The 17666-nt window shown below is 33.5% G+C and overlaps 1 long non-coding RNA gene across 1 annotated transcript; it reads left to right on the top strand.

The window, feature by feature from the left end:
- Window positions 1-5860: 5860 nt before the first annotated feature.
- LOC127856405 (uncharacterized) lies at window positions 5861-13229 on the top strand. Its single transcript, XR_008038016.1, has 2 exons — window positions 5861-7282; window positions 8326-13229. It is a non-coding gene; the product is annotated as an uncharacterized LOC127856405 (long non-coding RNA).
- The last annotated feature ends 4437 nt before the right edge of the window (window positions 13230-17666 follow it).

Below are 17666 nucleotides of genomic sequence, written 5' to 3'. Positions count from 1 at the left end.
ATGATCATTGCTAATCGGATGGGCGGGAACCAGGCTGGGCGGTCAGTCATGTTTATTTTGGCTCTTTTTTTTACAGTATTTTTACATTTAGATATAGCAAACAAACGTAGTTTTTAATATAAAAGGTATCTATTAACGTATAAAGTTGTTTTGAATAAAACTAAAAATTAACTTGACTGAATTAATAGCCAGCAGTTTTCATTTTCGAATTTTATATTGGACAGCTCTCTGTGAAATCGATGTCGATAGTAGCCATTGTTTATTGTTTACACTCGATGAACACATTCGAACACATTTAAACTTCGATAAATCGTGTAGTTGCATCGAGATAAATTGCCTGTGCACGAAGTCATTTGAGCGTATAACGGACCGTTTAAATCATTTCGAGGGATGATCTTGCGGGGAGTTTTTGTTTTCTTAGGGCTTATTCTTACCGGTACATTGGTTAATTTCTACTATGTTCATTCGTTAGTCATTCGTTAGTTCAGTTATAGTTCGGAAATTAAATCATGTAGATATATATTTGTGCTTTTCTTTTCTTTTATGCACAAACTGAACTCACGAATGCGCACGTATCAAAAAAGCTCTCAAATGAAAAATAAAAAGATTTACAACAAATAAGAGCCAAAATGCAAGAGACGAACTTGTAAATTATTGTTATATTTTGTCATATCTGATAACACATTTAAGTTCGTTTATGAATATTTCTTCTATACATTGTAGCTTAGATAAGTTTGATCGCTTTGTTAAGTCTATAGCTTTTAGCATTTTCAGCCACAAAAATGAACTCCAAATCAAACGGCGCAACTGATGCGCATGAAAACTCATGCACTCCATTGAACAAAAGAAACTCTAAACGTGGTACAAAACGCGCCAAAACTCGCACACCCGGGTCAGAGTCTTCCGTTGAGGGTGACCTTTCATACCTCGACCAAAGTCCTGGGCGAATACTTTCTGCTGCACGTGAACATGATACGGTTACTCTCACTTGCTCAGAATTTGATACCCTGATGAACAAATTGGACATGCTGCAAACAAATCTCGAAAAAATTGCCAACATTGAAAAATGCATTAGCAAACTGGATAAACTTGACAAACTGGATGCCATTGAAATCTCAATCAAAGATATTGAAGTAAAACTGTACGACATGGATCACAGATTGACTAGCGTTGAAAAAATACAAATGCTCTTGAAAGTTCTGCTCAGTTCCTCAGTGACGAGTATGATACTATGAAGAAAAATCAATCTGAACAGAACAAACAACTAGCAGAACACTCTAAAACTATCCATCATGATAGATTTGTCTACCGAAAACCAATGCTTAAAGGAATCTCTAATGGACATCCAATCTCAGTACTGCCAAATAAAAACTCAGCTCCTTGACAGTAAATGCAGAGAAATGCGGGACAATTTAGTGTTTACAAATATTGACGAGATTTTAAACACAAATGCATATGGAAAACAGTATGAAAACACCGAAAACGAATTGTCTGAATTCCTCTCTGCACGTTTGCATCTGACCGACATTAAATTTGAACGTGTCCACCGTGTGCCAACCAATGCTGACACATCACGGAAATTCCCCTGGCCCATTATCGCAATATTCTCATATTATAAAGATAGGGAAACTGTTCGCCGTTCTGGACATTTACTGCGTAGAACACAATTTGGCATAAATCAACAATTCCCGGAAGAAATCGAACACAAAAGACGTGAACTTTATCCTCTCGTCAAATATTTCCGGGATCTGAAAAAACGGGTGGTTTTAGTGCGTGACCGATTGTTCGTTGATGGCAAGGAAATCAAAGCCGGTCATGTCGGGATCCCTCATGAACCTATGGGCTCGCAACGAAACATCTCGCCTGGACCGCACAGGACTCCACAGCAGAGCGGAAACCGCCCAACCTTACACATCCCAAGTCGATCAAGCAATCAAATCGGTTCCACTAAATTGCAGGGAAGCCATGGTGGTCTTTCAGTTTCATGTTCAAATGTGTGCGGACTTAGATCAAAACTTAACATACCAGAATTTATTGAAAACATAAACAAATTTGATATTTTCTCCGGCTTTGAAACCTTTTGTGACAATAGTGATGTCATCAATGTAAACAATTACTCATGATTTTTTGAAAAACAGATCACAAAACGATCGTAAACGATCTGGTGGAATCGCTACATTTATAAAGGATACAATATCGGAACATTTTGAAGAGATTAATACTAAATGTGAATATGTACAATGGTTTAAACTACCGAAAAAAGCAACTGACTTAGATGAGGATGTTATATTCGGTCCTATTTACATGCCACCTGAAAATTCTAAATATTGTGACAAACGTTAATATGAAATGTTTTATGCCGAAATTGATAGCTTTAATACACAAAATAAATATGTCATTATTTTCGGAGATTTTAATGCTAGAACTTCAACAGATGCAAATATATCTGATGTTGATAATTATATTTTGACATAGTTGATACTGACGCTAGCGATATTTTTGAGAGTAATATTTATGATAAACTTCTTAGGTGTAATGTGTCAATTAGTCGTTGTTCAAAAGATAAAACCATTTATCATAGTGATAGAATGCTAACTGATTTGTGTAGAGCAAACGAGTGTATTATATTAAACGGTAGAGCTTTTTCAAATAAAGAAGGACATTTCACATGTAAAGATGTTTCCACTGTTGATTATGCAGTGACGTCTTATGGAGCCCTTCCTTTATTTGCAGACTTTTTTGTTGAGAATTTTTGCCCATTACTGTCAGATGTTCATTGCAGCTTGGTCTTTAGACTGTGTTTTGAATTATCAAATTTAGATAAACAATCTTGTTCCAAGGAAAAAATTCGTAACTGGGATAAAGCTAAATCAACAGATTTTGTTAAAAACATTGACATGACGGTAATTGATGAAGCGCTGCACAATTTAACGGATGAAAATTTCCCGATAAACCAGCAAAGTATGAATACAGTGGTGAATTTGGTAAACGTAAATATAGCTGGGTTTAAAATAATGATACAAAGTCGGACATGCGTTCGGCCTCAAAATCGTACAAACGTACTATTAGAAAGACTGTTCAAAATTATAAACGAGATATTAGAAAGCATATAACACAAATGAAAAGTAAATCTCCAAAAGCATTTTGGACTTATATAAACAGTCTAAATAAACAAAAAAAGAAAAACAACGTAAACTAGTCACTATTTTATTAGTATTTTAAAGAATCTAACTTATGTGACGATAACAGTAACGAAAACGAGAAAGTAAATGTAAATTTCCCAAACATAATTATTGATCACGATCTAAATGAAAATATAACCGCTGAGGAGATTCTTAATGCAGTTAAAAAATTGAAATCTGGAAAAGCTACTCTTCTTGACAATGTCTGTAATGAATATATAAAGGCTTCTTGTGATAAACTTATGCCTTTTTACCAAAAATTATTTAATACGGTATTTGTTAGCGGATTTATTCCTGAATCATGGCTTATTAGTTGTATAGTACCAATTTATAAAAACAAAGGAGATACAGCAGATCCTCAAAACTATAGACCTATAACACTACTAAGTTGCTTAGGTAAATTATTCACAGCTGTGCTAAATAATAGACTTACGAAATACTTAGAAGAAAATAATTTGTTAAACGAAAATCAGGCTGGTTTTAGAAAGGGCCATTCAAAGATGGATCATATTTTTGTTTTGCATGCTCTGGCTTAAATTTGTAAACGTAAAAAGAAAAAGTTGTTTTGCTGTTTTGTTGATTTTCAGAAGGCTTTTGATTCAGTCTGGAGGGTCGGTCTTTGGAGAAAAATATTATGTTATAATAATGACGGTAGCTTTTTAATATTCTTAAAAATATGTATAACGGTATAAAATCTTGCATTTTTGTAAACAATACATATTCAGAATATTTTCCATGTGCAAGAGGAGTACGTCAAGGTGAAAATCTTTCACCTGCCCTTTTTTCTCTTTATTTAAATGATGTAGAAAATTACTTACTTTCTAGTAACAATGTCAGTGTCGATATATCTGATCAAAATTTAGATATGTATCTTAGATTAGCTGTAATTCTGTATGCTGATGATACTGTATTATTTGCCAACGAAGAAGATGAATTAAATTCAGTACTAAACACATTTTACCAATATTGTTGCAACTGGAAACTTGAGATAAATTTTGTAAAAACTAAGATTATGGTTTTTGGTTATAAATTTAAAAGAAATAGATTTTTCTCAGTCAATGGAAAGCAAATAGAAGTTGCTGACTCTTTTAAATATTTAGGAATAGTTTTCTCTAAAAATAGACAATTTGCTTCTGCAAAGAAACATCTGTGTGAGCAAGCAAAAAAGGCAATGTTTAGTTTGAAGAGGAAAATAAGAAATCTTGATTTATCTATTGATTGTCAGATTAAATTGTTTGAAGCTACTATTATACCTATTTTAACGTATGGTTGTGAAGTGTGGGGAAATGTTGATGTAAATTTACTAGAAAAAGTCCATACCGATTATTTGAAATACATATTAAATGTCAAAACTTCCACTCCGCATATTATGTTTTATGGTGATCTTGGTAGATTTCCGATAGTAACGGAGGTTAAAAAACGAGTAATTGGTTTCTGGTATAATATTATTGTTAATCCTAACAAATTATCTTCACTGTTGTATAAATTTATGCATTCTGTTTATGTTAATAGGCACTCAGAATACAAGTGGTTAGATTTTGTTAAATCAATCCTGGATGAATGCGGTCTTAGTTTTATCTGGTTAAATCAAATGTTTGATGGTTCCAAAGAGGCGTCTTGTTGAACAGTCTTTGAAAGACCAATATAGACAGTCGTGGCACTCTCAAGTTTACAGTTCGTCAAAGGCTTTAAATTATCGTATATACAAAAACGAACACAAATATGAAACCTATCTAGATATCTTGCCTTGTTTCTATAGACAGCATTTTGTCAATTTTAGAATGTGTAACAATCTTTTTCCAATAGAAAAATTAAGATGGTCAAATATTGAACGCAATGAACGAAAATGTAAAATTTGCAATTTAAAAGAAATCGATGACGAATACCACTACCTTTTCAAATGCACATCTTTAAATGAGCCACAAAACAAATATCTACTTAAGAAATATCGAACGAACGTAAACTGTATAAAATTTGACTTATTTATTAATGAGCAAAATGAAACTGTTCTTTGCAATCTTGCAAAATTTATAACAATTATCTTAAAACTTGTCAAAAATAGCCACTTGGCAAACACATAATAAAACTAAAATCAACAAAAGTGCATATATTATGTATTACCACCATGTTTTTGGACCTGTTTATTTGTTCAGGTTGTCACATATGTTTGCACTTTCTCAAACATGACATGACCCACAGCCTGGGCATTTATTTGTATATATATTTGTAAACTCATATCACATATGTATGTGCTGAGTAATAATAAACTGTTGAAACTGTTAATTAATGATCATTGCTGATTGGCTAATTAATGCTCATCGCTGATTACCTAATTTATGCAAAAATTGTCGAAAATGTGTAGGAAATATATTGGGACGATTTACACTGAATGACGTATGATGGTTGACACTGATTGACGTTGAATACCCGAGACAAAGAAGTGAGATATGCGTTAGTAATTATAACTGAACACGTTTTGTGTCGTTTGAACAAGTTATGAAATTAAGGTCACTACGTTAGTCAAATTTCGGTCATAATATTGACACAGTGATTTCCAATATATAAAAAATATATGTGTTATTACATTTGTTTTCTTTTATATGTTATTGCGTGATACGATAATCAACATTCGATTATAATATTTGAAAATGATGTCCAACAATATTAATCAGGTAACATACAGGAAGGAAGAAAAAGACGCAGACAAACGAAAGGATAAGAACAACACATCTCAAAATGGACAGGGTTGAGGCTTAGCGAAGCACTGAGAATGTCCGAAAGACGAGAGGAATGGAGAGAGCTGGTTGCCAGGTCACCTGTGGTGCCCCTGTCGTCCAGACTGCGGGTTTGGTGAAGGTGGTGAAGGTTAACAGTGTATCGTGCTATCTATGGAATATATGTAGTGTAATCAATAGAATAAAACAATTATTATTATTATTTTAGGCGCTCAACATAATATAATTTGAGTCACATATTAACTAAATTTCAATAAAACCGAGCTAGGTTTATTGTTAATATGTGTGCAACGTTTACATTCGTATTTAATAACTATACAACACTGTTAAACACATCCTTTCACATAATATCCTAATGTTTTTGGCCTGGGGCGAAGCCCCTAGGCCATTGTACTCATAACCGTTTTTTGAGATGAGCTGACTTGGCTGGCTGCCAAAACATCCACTAATGAATGAATTTGGAAAAGTCCGATTTACCACTTGGCGGTAATTCATGCGCAATCAAAGAAGAGGGACCTATACAAACAAATAGGTCCCTGCAAAGAAGTTCTAAATAACCCGCATTGTGAATACAGAACATCACTATACAACATGACAGTGTCATAAAACGTGTAAAAAATATTATTGAAGCAAAATTCCTAAGCATTGGGTACGGCATAGTTTTTATTATTGTTCGCATATTCATGCGAGAATAAGTTCCTCGCTTGACGGTCTAGGCCGAAAATATACGAGTGTCTACGGAGACAGTAAGAAGATTTTTTCTGATACATTTTTAAGGTATTAGCACTCTAATGAACTTCGTGCAATATCTCCTTCTTTCGTACATATCCGTCAATCCGAACGTTATCCGGGAATGTGCAGAAAACTACGAATATTCTATAAATACGCTATGAAATACTAAATGTAGGATCCGCTAAATACAATGACAACAAATATGGCCGACATTGTATCGACAGATTGGTCGTTTAAAGAAAAAGCAATTTACTATATTAAAAGAGAACGATTAATAAAAGTGTTATTATTGTTCATATTAATGTGACTGGAGTTAATGATAAACGTCAACTAATGCATGGCAGTGTTGATATTTATGGAAAAAAAACGATTCCTGGAAATACGATGTCAAACGGTTGAAAATTTTGACCACTGTGAAGAATAACGTTTAGAACCCGTGTCACTTACAACATTTTATATTGTTGGTGAGAAGTAAAAGGGGATAAAGTGGATTTATGCTTGTGTGATGACTGTAGCCATGTGAACGGGTTATCGTACGGCAAAACCCATCACGTAAAGAAGAGTCTTCAACTTTTCAAGAAAGGAATGCCTTTTTTAATGTTTTGCTATCAACACAAAGCTCGGAACAGGAAGGTACATAGATTTTTTTCAAGTATAACAGTTTCATTAATCATAATTGGAGTAAAGTAGATTTTGTAGGAAAAGTGCACCCTGTCAGTGATTTTTACCACATAATTAGGCTCATATTTGCTTTCATTTTGAAAAAGAAAACGTGCCATGTAAGGAAAAAGTGGGACGATTGAACTTTACCGGTATGCAACACTTAACATCAAACAGCGTACCATAACCCTTAACACCTAACACATAACAACTAACGCAACACCTTATAATCCTATTTATCCTATATATAATATATTTCCTTAGTATCGGGGGCTTCCGCCCCAAACCCCCGCTTTGTCGATAGTTGTAAACAACTGCGTACCGGTAAAGTTCAATCTAGCCGAAAAGTTGTGTTGTAAATACTTAGAAATCAAGGACAGCATATTTGAATTTTATGACCGAGTATTGATGTTTTCCTCAAACAAACAACAAAAAAGTATATTATGTCCCAAATACAAAAATTACTATTCTGAAAATGATATACTTTTTGTGTGATCATCTATATATATACATTCTTCATCCAAATGTTAATACCAAATACATGTATTATCCCTACTGGATATGTGGTGTTTACACTTACTTATTAATCCAGTTTAAAGGGGTTTATCATATAAAATACTAGGAATGACATGCTACAGTATGTCGTGAATGTCTGAATAAATAAAAACTATGACGCATATCATAATGGATCATTTCACACTTCTCATTAAACACTAATATCAGTTCTTACCCCTATACAAGTGCTTGTGTATTTGACATCTGTATATAATTATTTTGTAAAATAACTTGAAGAAAATGTTGTCAATTTATAGAAACAACCTTGAGAAGGCTTATTGAAGCCAAATTAATAAGAAAAGACCAAATATTTTTATTTTAATAAATAGAAATGGTTAAAATTATTCATACACAATTTGCAATTGTGCATAATTTTGTTCGACTGAAACTTATTGATGATCTTATGAACCTGTCTGAATATAACTACATGTACTAGTCAAATATCAACTTCAACATTTCAGTGATACATTGTATGCTGATTACCTGTGCAGGAGGAAAACGAAACCAGACAGATTATGGACTCAAATTCAACCTGTAAAAAAAGCTAGGAACTTGCAGTCACTGAGTGTTCTTGTTTACAGTCATGTGTTCAATGCTGCCACAACATAAATATTATAGCTGGCTCTGGACTCGACCTTATGCATCTTAAAATGATCTTTGAATACGATGGTCTCAAGAACATTTTTATAATGAATAACTTTGACGGTCAGCCCAGGGTCACCAATTCCAAGCGTCTTTTGGAGACACTTATTCCAACCTGTCGAAGTTCTTCAAAGAACTACCATGACAGTCGTGTATTTGTTTTGTTTGTCATAATAAGTTTAATGTTATATATCACTAGTATCACTAGTCATTGATACATTGATAAATCTATTTTTCTTAAAACGCGTTTGATTGAATGATTATATGTGCCTTGTTACTTAATTATTAATGTTCTTATTTCCCTGTAACATTTTCAAGTCTTATTTATATAAGAACACATTTCACGTGCTATTTCAAACAAGGTTAGCAAATCTTACTGCACTGAGTAGGTTCCATCTCACACATGATATATGAGATGTATGTATGTTTATATGTTTATGGGTTTATTATAGGCTTTTCCTCTTTTTTTATCTTTTTATAATAATTTTTGAACATTAAGCTCATCTGAATGCTCACATATAAAAATCTCAAATTCAGTATGACGTTTCTGGAAAAGGGGGGTAACCTTGATTGTAAAGCGGGAACTTTTCGTTTTCACTGGTGACCCCCATTTTTAGCTTATTATTATAAAGCAATGTCTTTACCATCAACTACTAGTTTCTGTATAGTTTTTTGTTCGTTTGTAAGTTTTTCATTGTTTGCAAAGTATTTTGTATTGTTTTCATTGTGTTCAACATGCTGTGCCTGTGCACGAAGTATTATGCCATCAAATTGTAGTTTTCAACTATGTTATTCAAAATGTTCCTATTTTTGGAGTGAGTATAAAGATTTCCATTATTTTTATCTCTAATTATGCGTTAAGAACAATATTGAAATCACTTCCAACTAAAATGTTTTTATCTTAGTTATTTATTTTATTGGAATGTAATGTTTCATAAAATTTGGATTTATCTATATTCAGGCCGTAAACGTTTATTAATGTTAATTGTGTTTCGTGTATTATTATAATAATATTTGTATGTTGTCCGCTAAGATAAATATCTCCGTCCCATGCACTTTTCAATGTTTGTGAGAAGGTACGTGTGATGTGATTTTCCTGTAAAAGACTTTTTTTCGCCTAACCATTTTAAAATTTAAGTGTGTTTGTCTTTGTTATTTAGCCCTTTTACATTTAGAGTATATATGTTAATATTCATACAAAAGGAGGAGAAATACATGCCACTTTCCTTTTATCTAACATTTTAAAATCATTTTGTAGAGCTAGATTATTTGTTAATACTAAATTATGCAAAATTATATTACGCTTTGACGTTAAAAACAATAACCTTCCATGTCCTACAGGTTGTTGATACATTCTGTTCATTAAATTGATCTACGTACTTGTTCATTTATTACAATGGTATTGGTAACTATGCCCTGCCTTCATTTAAATTGATCTCGATACCATTTTTTAAACATTTCATTATCATTAACACTTTGCTTTCCGCGTGGTAAGACCACCATTGTTAAATGAATGAATAATTTAGTGAATTAGTTAAATGTGTTTGAATATCGTTCCAAAATATTTTATAACACTTGTTAGTGATGCTATGAGATCCCGAACTTTTGTTATTTTGCATTTCTTTAAGAGCTAGTCCACATTCATATTCAGTTAGTAATCCGTCACATACTTCTTTTTCCTCTTCATTTAAAGCATGATGTGTTTTTTACAGAGGGTGTTATTTTCGACATTCTTTCGTTTATAGTGTTTCAAAAAATAGGCTTGTTCTATTATTTCCACAATATTCATATTCAGTTTGTAATCCTTCACATACTTGTGATTCCTCTTCCTTTAAAGCATGATGTGTTATTTTACAGAGGTTGTTATTTTCGACATTATTTCGTTTATAGTGTTTCGAAAAATAGGCTTCTTCTATTATTTGACTTTTATTTGTTATGTCTTTGCCATTAACTACTAGGTCTGTGTATAGTTTTGTGTTTGCTTCTACGTTTTTAAATGTTTGCACAGTATTTTGTATTGTTTTCATTGTGTTCAACATGATGTGCCCGTGCTCGAAGTATTATGCCATTGAGGTGTATGTGATAAATTCCTTCTATTATAATTTTTTTTGTAAGAATTTCCTTCTTCAATGGAGATGGTATAATTTGTGTTTCTTTTATGCATCTGTTTTTCAAGTGCTTCAATGGCTTTTATGGCTTCATTTTCAAGTTTGTGTGTTTCTTTTTGTTTTAGCTTACCTGAGCACAACGTGAGCTTTTGTGATCGCCTTTTGTGCGTCGTCTGTCATGCAGCGTCAGCATTTACCTTGTTAACACTTTAGAGGTCACATTTATTGTCCAATTTTCATGAAACTTGGTCAGAACATGTGTCCCATTAATATCTTGGACGAGTTCGAAAATGCTTCTTGTTGTTGAAAAACCTGGGTGCCAGAGGGGCGTGGCAGTTTTCCTAATATGGCTATTGTAAAACCTTGTTAAGACTATAGAAGTTACATTTTTTGTCCAATCATCATGAAACTTGGTCGGAACATGTGTCCCAATAAAATCTTTGACAAGATCAAAAATGGTTCTGGTTGGAAGAAAAACATGGCCGTCAGGGGGCAGGGCAGTTTTCCTATTTTGGCTATAGTAAAACTTGTTTACACTGTAAAAGTCAAATTTATTGTCCAATCTTCATGAAACTTAGTCAGAACATTTGTTCTAATGATATCTTGGACGAGTTCGAATATAGTTCCGGTTGGTTGAAAAACATGGCTGCCAGGTGGCATGGCAGTTTTTCCTTAAATGGCTACAGTAAAACCTTGTTAACACTCTCGAAGTCACATATTTTGTCCGTCAGAACATGTTTCCCAATAAAATCTTAAACGAGTTCGAAAATGGTTCCAGTTGAATGAAAAAAATGGCCGCCAGTGGTCGTGGCAGATTTCCTTATATAGCTTTAGTGTATAGTAAAACCTTTTTAACATTCTAGAAGTCACATTTATTGTCCAATCTTCATGAAACTTAGTCAGAACATTTCTTCAGACCATATCTCGGATGAGTTTGAAAATGGTTCTGGTCTGTTGAAAAACATGGCTGCCAGGGGGCGGGCCAGTTTTCCTTACATGGCTTTAGTAAAACCTTGTTATAACGCTAGAAGTCACATTTGTGGTCCAATGCCTATGAAACTTGGTCAGAATATTTGTACTAATGATATCTGGGCTCAGATCGAAAATGGTTGAGGTCCGTTTAAATACATGGCCGCAAGGGGGCGTGGCATTTTTCCTTATATGGCTATTTTGTAATGTTAACACTAGAAGTCACACTAATTATCCAATCTTTATGAAGCTTGATCAGAACATTTGTTCTAACAATAGCTCAGCTGAGTTTGAAAATGGTCATGATTCGTTGAAAAATATTGCCGCCGGGGGGGGGGGGCAGTTGTCCTTATATGGCTTTAGTGAAAACTTGTTGACGCTATATTAGCATCATTTATTGGCCAATCTACATGAAACTTGGTCAAAACATTATTTTGTCCCACTGAAATCTTAGCGAAGATTGAAACTGGGTCATATGAGCTTAAAAACTAGGTCACTAGGTCAAATATAAAAAAAACATGTTGAAAGTCACTTTTTTGGTCTAATCTTCATGAATCAGCTTGCATTTGTCCAGAATAGTCTAGTTCTTTTTGCTCTTAGGTGAGCGCCTTAGGGCCTAACGGCCCTCTTGTTTTAAATGACGTGCATCTTATTGTTGTGTTAAGTATCTTGCCTTTAAGATACCTGTTATATTTGTGTTTGATATTGTGTATCTTTTCAGAAGCTATTATTTACTTTTAAAGTACCTTGGGCCTCTTTCAGGTTGTATTTCATGCAGTTAAAGTTCAACTATCAAGTGAAGTCATAAATCCTGGTTTTATGTTGCATGTGTCGATAATGTTGCAAATAGACTCGCATATTAAAAACAATCTTATCTCCAAATATTGCTGGTTTTGTGTTTGAGTGCCAGGTGAATTTTCTTTCATTATGATTAACTGTATGCCATATGTCTATCAAATTGTAGTTTTCAATTATGTTATTTAAAATGTTCCTTTTTTGGAGTGAGTATAAATATTTCCATTTCTTTTATCTCTAATAATGGGTTAAGAACATTATTGAAATCCTCTCCGACTATAATGTTCTTATCTTGGTTATTTATTATAATATTTGGATTCATCTATGTTCGGACCGTAAATGTTCATTAATGTTAATTGTGTTTCGTGTATTTTTATATCTATACTTGCTTGTCTGCCAATCATTATTTTCGTTCAAGTAATCCACTGTTATTCCTGTATGACTTTTACTCAGACAAGCGATGCCTTGTTTATTTGTATGTTGTCCGCTAAGATAAATATCTACGTCCCAACCACTTTTCAATGTTTTTGCTAAGGTATGTTTTAGGTGACTTTTCTGGATGAAAAAGATATATATTACTTTTTTTTGTCTAACCATTTGAAACTTTTAGTGCATTTTTCTTTGTTATTTAGCCCTTGTACATTTACAGTACATATGTTAATACTCACACAAAAGGACGAGAATTGCATGATACCATTCTTGTTCCAAACATTTTAAAATCATTTTGTAGAGCTAGATTATTAGTTAGTAGTTCATTATGTCAAGTTATATTAAGCTTTGATGTTAAAAACAATTACCTTCAATGTTCTACAGGTTGTTGATACATTGTGTTCATTAAATTGATCTCAGCACTAAGTACTTGTTCATTTATTACGATGGTATTGGTAACTTTGCCCTGCCTTCAGATTGATCTCAAAACCATTTTCAAACATTTCATTATCATTAGCACTTTCCTTTCAAAATGCCATCATTGTCATTATATTTACTGAAAATAGTCTACCAGTCACACATAACTTAATTAATATCTCCCTTTTTAGCTCGACTTTTAGAACAAAACAAGAGCTATTGTCATAGCCAGGTAGTCGGCGTTCGCGTTTGTTTAGTTGTCTGTAAATGTCAATTTCCGCAAAGACTATCAAAGATATCCTCTTCAAACTTACAATACTTGCTCTATTTCGCCTGTTAAGTCCATACTGACAAGGCTGGTTACCATGTTACCTATATTTATGGAATTATCTGCCCTTGTTTTGACTTAGTACATAGAAATATTGGCAAATTCTCAACAAAAAACTTAATTTTCTCAAACATTGTCCAACCTTTCAACTTGACAGTCTGCATACTTATATAATATGATGACATACAACTTCTGACAAAAGCACATAACTTTATCCTTCATATTTTACTAGTTATTACCGACTTACAATTTCTCAAACACTATCGAAGCTTTCAACTTCGAAGTATATGCACTTGTAGAATATCAACACCTTCATCTACTGACAACAGAAGACAACTATTCACCATTTTGTAAGAGTTATTCCCCTTTTCCGACTTCAATTTCTCAATCATTAAAAGCTTTCAACTTGAAATTCAACACTCTTGTAGAATGATTATGTGATGACCTACTTCTATTGACATGAGGAAACAATTCCTCTTTTTTGATTTGAAACTTAGTCTGTGTCAAGCACTTGTATTCCAGCGTCCTGCACCCGTTGGCAGTGCTCTTGTCAACACTTGATACTGCTTGTCCAGAGTATAAATGAGAAGCTTGACATCCGATTAACACTTCAGTTAAAGAAACCTAGCACTACTTATGAATCTTCCTCTTCATCTCTTGAAAATGTTTGTCTGTAAAATACAACCATAAATCTAATGTTTAATTTAAACTTTTTCATACATACATTGTTTTTATGCCCCGAAGGCAGGCATATGGTTTCTGAACTGTCTGTCCGAAAAATTATACTTTTGCCATAACTTCCATACTACAGAATATTATTTTCACTTGATATTTGTACACAACTCTTCTTAGATCAACACCTTCCCACGGACATATTTCTTGATGACCTTGGCCCTTGAACTCAAAAGTCAAAGCACCCTATAACTTAACATTCACCGTAACTTTGTGGTTCATGATTGGAGATACTTTATTTTTGTCCATAACTCCCCTTTGGACAAGACCTTCCCACTGACCTATTTTATGATGACCTTGACCATTGAATGACCTTAGCTTAAAGGTCGAAGTGTTTAAAACTAGATAGACATATTAAGCACGAGTAACATATTAAACCTTCATTTCATAACATCAGCATACATGTACACTGTATCTGGCAGCAAAATAGCGTGGGTCCGTTTACATTTACTTCAGTTTAGTCACTACACTTCTTTCCAAGCACCCTAAATCAAGCCCCAGGCCTTCAGCGCCTACGGCGCTTTGATTAATTTAAGGCAGCTATACATATTACATATTAAGCATAGCTTTGCGTATAACATTCGAGAATAGCGGGTGTCACCAACATGAACTTCCCTTATATGAACATTTAACTTTTATTCTTTGAAACTATTTACTGCGTAATTTTGATCATGCTAGGTCTAAATTTACAATAAGTTATTCATATGTAGCATTCTCATATTTCTAACAATTGTGAACATTTCGACGAAACATGGTTATTTGCATCGCTGTCACATAATTGACAGATTCGCATTTTTTTTCCATTCTATCATACCTATCAGTCTGAATTGTCAAGGTATGTGCACATATGCGTACTTTCGTAACATCTGTTCTTAAATTTCTTGACACAATAGTCCCTCTTGTGATAAATGAAAAAAGGATTGTTTTTTATGTTTTTGATCATATTATCATTAATAACTCGTTCTATTCATGTATTTACTCGTCGATAACTGTTTGTTTTTTTCGAAAAGACATAACATAACCTCAATGATTGGTGAGTTGTTAGACCACACATGTTTTAATCCGTATTTAAATATTAAATCACTCACCTTTAGTTTAGTTTAAACCTATTTATTTTAGCTCACCTTTAAGAACCAGTTCAATTTATTTTCATAGAAGTCAATCAACACATCTTCCAAAGTGGATCTTAATTTAATATTGTCGCATACATATCAGTTTATACATAACGGTTATCAACAATGTTCGCCGTTAACGGCCACACTCAAGTCATTCTATACATAGATGGTGACGTCACTAAGACCGGTGTGTACACAATGCACTCAAGTTGATGTTTCGAGACCAAAACAAGTTTGCATACTCTTAGGTTCACTAAAAAGATCTACACTTTCAGAGAATGCATACTCCGCCCCAGCATGTTAAATTGGAAGACACAGAAGCCGTAAATAACTGCTAAAATACGTTTAGTTTTACAACTATACGGTTTCATGTTTGATTACAATACAGATCAGTGCCGTAGCCAGACCAAAATTTAAGCCGAGGCAGTATCTTAGGTCCTTCTAGGGGGTCCCCATGCCCCCACCCCCCCTCCGATTTTTTTTAAATACCTAGAACGTCTCTGGTGCGTTTTAAAGGCCATTTAAAATACATTTTATACCTAAATTATCGGAATCGTGGACGCTACATACAACCGTTTGGTATCAATAAAGTTCACAAAAAAATATGCTACAAGTTCATTGTCAATTTTATATTCTGGTATCAAAAACGGTGTTTGAAGGGACAATGATGTAACAAACTTAACTACAGAAAAATAGTCATATACTTCATTTGAAGTCAGATAGAAAAAATAAAAAATGAGACGCAGCTCTCTCATACAAGCCATAGTATTATATGGATAATAGAATGTGCTTTACATATTTATTATTGAAATACTAAAATAAAATAGATCTACCTTATAATATGAAGAAACAGATCTATCAAACATTTAAGCGAATTATGTTTCATGAACATGTTTTATTGTTCTTCAACTTTTAAATATAAATCTTATTGAACGCTTATTCAACACTCATGTCTCCAGTCGAATCCCACATTTGAAGAATTTGTTTTCGATCAACTGGAATGTGTTTATGCACAAACATTAGAGCGATGCCATTAAGCCGTTCCTCTTTCATAGTAGAACTCGTCCACGTTTTAAGCCTTCGCAACGCGCTAAAACTCCGCTCACATGTACAAGAACCAATAAAAAAATATTATTTCTTAAGTTAACATCAAATCAGCTTCCGCAAACTTGCTGTTGTAGTTCAGACAAGTTCGCCGTGAACAAATTCGTGGACGATTTGTTTTTTTCATTTAGAGCTTGAAAGCACAATAGGGCTCTTTAAAGAAATATTTAAATGCATTCAATCAAAAGCGTTTAAAATCATAAACACAGGACAAGGATCATTGATGGAGTTTACTTAAACACGGACCTACTGGGATTCGAACCAACGCAGTGAAAATATAATAGTGAGCAATGGATCCAGAGTCTGACGCCTTACCGTTTGCGTCACAGGGGAATATTGTTTATCACGAGGAGTACAGATATTTAACTTAAATCAGTAAAGTTGTTTTGCCATTTTTCTTGTGCAACATTTTGTTTTACGCACTGCGTCATCATTTTCTATCATCAACGTTCTATCATCAACTTCATTGACTATTAAAAAGAAAAGACTTGAACTTCTTTATATCAAAAAAATTTAATACGCGGGATATCATAATTTAAAAATTCTAATGAAAACAAAGATTCTTACCACCTGAAACGGTCCCGGATTAAACTCGACGCCGGCCATAAAGAGGAGAATTCCAATAAAGGCGAAAACGCCAGATCTGGCCGTAAAACACCCGATCCTCGCTCGGTACTTTCCGATGTCCACTATGATTGTAACATCGAAGTGTACAGTGCGACGCTTTGTTTAAATTACGGATTTTCCTAATCATTTTGTTGAGCAATTTGACATTAATTGAAGTTATTAAAATGAAATAATTATCTGCCTCAACATGAACCAATTGTACTCAATGATAATATATGTTTGTGAATATCATAGTGCCTTATATTAATTAAATTGCCTCAATTTCTTATATAGATTTTATTCTTTGACATAAATTGTCTTTTTTCCTTGTAATATTAACATTGCTCTGCAAATTTTAGCCGAGGCAACTGCCTCGGTGTGCCTCAGCGTGGCTACGGCGCTGCAGATATTTTGCAACAAACTTTTTCAATTGTGTAGTTTTCCTGTAAATCTTCATGCGCCATATTTTAAAAGGAAATAACAACACAATGATTGATTCAAATGAAAGATTTCGACTGTTAAAATATTGTTGATGTAGAACTATAAAATATATTTTA

The sequence above is a fragment of the Dreissena polymorpha genome, chromosome 13 (assembly GCF_020536995.1).
Source record: "Dreissena polymorpha isolate Duluth1 chromosome 13, UMN_Dpol_1.0, whole genome shotgun sequence".
NCBI lineage: Eukaryota > Metazoa > Mollusca > Bivalvia > Myida > Dreissenidae > Dreissena > Dreissena polymorpha.
The sequence above is the reverse complement of the archived record's forward strand: the minus strand, read 5'-3'. Positions and strand labels throughout refer to the sequence as shown.